Below are 2889 nucleotides of genomic sequence, written 5' to 3'. Positions count from 1 at the left end.
AAGACAGTACATAAAAAGTAATGGAAATTACATTCATATCCGTAGACCAAGCACCGAAACGAACCAAATACACATTGTCATCATCACTTCTTTCACTGAAGCCGGGCAAACCTTGTTATACTCGATAGTCGAGAAATCGGCGTGCTAAAGCCCCACAGGACTACCGCAATAGAAGAGCAACCATCGCCGATGTAGAGAAGCATACATCGAAAAGATTCAACCTACAGGCAGACGAACAAAGACCTGATCCAAACAGAACCACTAAAGACAAACATGACAATTTCACGAGATCCACTGGAGGCACACCTTCACATGCCCTCCAATTATGCTAGATGTACCGTCGAGACAGAAACTAGGTGGGCAGAACTTTATTCCACCTTCAGAGAGCCACCACCGCCTCGTCTTTTTGAGTAGGACACAAACCCTAACCAAATTATAAAAACACATAGAAACGAAGTCCTCCCGCTTACAAGGGCCACCGCGTCTCCATGGGCCTAAGGTTACAGGAGACTAGGCAGATCCGCAGCGGCGACAGGGGACAGGAGGTAGGACGCATCAAAATTAGGACAATACACATGTAAAGTGTGTTATACAATGCATTATCTTTTCATGTCACTTTTAGCAACTAATTTTGCATGCTGCTAAAAAATTAGGTGATTATTAGAATAAATTAGAAAACCTACAAGTAAGAGAAGACATACACAAATATCATAATACTCTAAAAATGTAAAAATCATAATTCTGCTATTGCTTGCCACACACATGCATAAATAAGCTGGACGAGAGTGTTTTGATTTGATAGATCGCCGGTGATTGATGTAGTTACATCGCCACATTTTTTTAGTAAAGGGCGTACTTTATTAACTCATAATAAAGTATTAAGAAGATACAAACCCAGTGAATATACACATCATCTGCATAATTAAAATGCACATAGCTGACACCAACACACAAAAAGATCATGTCGGTAAAGAGCAAAGCCGTGTAAGACCGAAGCTATGCAAGGGGAAGCATATATTTAGGATTAATGCTTGGGAAGAGCCTCTTGCCTGCCATCAGAGGAAATGTAAGTATAAAAACTATTGCCCACTCAGCAACTCTAGCAGGTCCCAAAAACACATGAACTCCATATAGATTCTACGGGGTAAAAAAAGAACATTCTAGCAGATTCTCTCTATACAGGGTGCTCGAGTCCGGGCATGGGTTTTTTCTTGCAGAGAAAAAGGAAAAGAGAGTCCCAACGACGAGTGGGTCCCATGATATGGCAGAATTTTAGAAGCTACCCCCTCGTAAAGAAGTATTTTACAGTATCTAAATTTGCACGACTGCTTTTGAGCCTCCAAATGATTTCGGTGTGCACTCCAACCCGTTTTAGAGGCTGCCTTTTCTCTAGAATCTGCTAGAGTTGCTTGCTCTTAGGCACACCTCTGGTTAGTAACAGGCTGTTACTAACAGCATGCACTTGCGTAATAACCACAAGGCATAACGGACAAAAAATTAGACCCAGAATAACTATGGTTCCTTCTTGTTACCTAAACGTGCTTTTACAACAGCTAGAACGCCAACCCCCATGTTTTTCTCGCCAGAAACTGCAACCCAGAATCCCAGCTTGCCTTCAGTTTTTGCTTCTTTTTCTTGCAAGGCAATCCAAAACAGGCGGCAAATAGAAGCCGGTCACCGGCTTCATTCCCTTCAAATCCCTACTACAGGCCCATCTTCTCTTTCCTGATACTACATCCTCAAAGACGTGTTAAAAGGAAGCAAACAAAGAGGGTGTTAAACACATCAATATCTACATGACTGACGGATATCTTCATGAAGCGCATCTGGTTAGGTAGTTAGAGTATAATGTTTATCTCTTCTAACTCTTATCTCTACCTTCTTTCTTCCTCTCCAAGAATGTAATCTCAACCGCATGTATGCGCTGTTATGGGAGGTGCGCCCCATCTATATAACATGAAGCCGGAGGCCTAAGAAGGCAAGACGTTCCGCTAGTTCGCACATGGTAATCAGAGCCCCATCTCTTCCCATCTACTGAGATCCCATCTACCGAGCCTAGCCATGTCTTCCTCCTCCTTCTCCGGCGCTTCCCGGACCACCCTCAATAGGCAGGTCACCGAGAAGCTAACACGCACGAACTACGTGCTCTGGCGCACGCAGGTCACTCCTCATCTGCGCGGCGCCGGTGTCTTCCGTTACGTCGATGGCACCACACCGGAGCCGGCCAGGCTTCATGTCACCAAGGACAAGGATGGCAAAGAAAGCGTTGAGCCCAACCCTCTCCACCCAATCTACCTGCTCAACACCCTCTCCAAGGAGGTACTGATCGCGGTGACCACGGTCACCACGGCGCACGCGCTCTGGACAGCGGTGGCAGGTATGTTTTCCTCGCAGTCCATGAGCCGCGTGAATAACATCAGGGCGGCGCTCATCAATGCGCAGAAGGGCAACCAGACGGTTGTCGCCTATTTCGCCTCTCTCCGTGGCCTCGCCGACGAGCTTGCCGCTGCGGGGAAGGCCATCCAAGATGACGAACTCATCTCCTACATCATCCACGGCCTCGACGTCGATTACCAGCCCCTCGTCTCCGCCCTCGACGCACGCGTCACGCCGGTCTCCCTCGACGAGCTCTACGCCATGCTCAGCAACTTCGACCAGCGCATGGCCCAGTTTAATCACTTGGAAAGCGGCGGCTTCCGCTCCTCTGCCAACGCCGCGGTGCGTGGCCGTGGTGGTGGATCACGTGGCCGCAGCTCTTCTCGCGCCAAGGGGCGATCTGGCGGACACGGAGGCGGCGGCAACAGCCGCTCTGGTGCATCTCGCGGTCGTCGTGGCGGCGGTCCACCTCGGGCCCGACCGGAGACGCCTCGCTGCCAAATTTGTGGTAAG

General features: G+C 48.5%; 1 pseudogene; it reads left to right on the top strand.

The window, feature by feature from the left end:
* Positions 1-2517: 2517 nt before the first annotated feature.
* On the top strand, positions 2518-2656 carry LOC119273871 (annotated as a pseudogene).
* The last annotated feature ends 233 nt before the right edge of the window (positions 2657-2889 follow it).

Source organism: Triticum dicoccoides, chromosome 3A, assembly GCF_002162155.2.
Source record: "Triticum dicoccoides isolate Atlit2015 ecotype Zavitan chromosome 3A, WEW_v2.0, whole genome shotgun sequence".
Classification (NCBI taxonomy): domain Eukaryota; kingdom Viridiplantae; phylum Streptophyta; class Magnoliopsida; order Poales; family Poaceae; genus Triticum; species Triticum dicoccoides.
The sequence above is the reverse complement of the archived record's forward strand: the minus strand, read 5'-3'. Positions and strand labels throughout refer to the sequence as shown.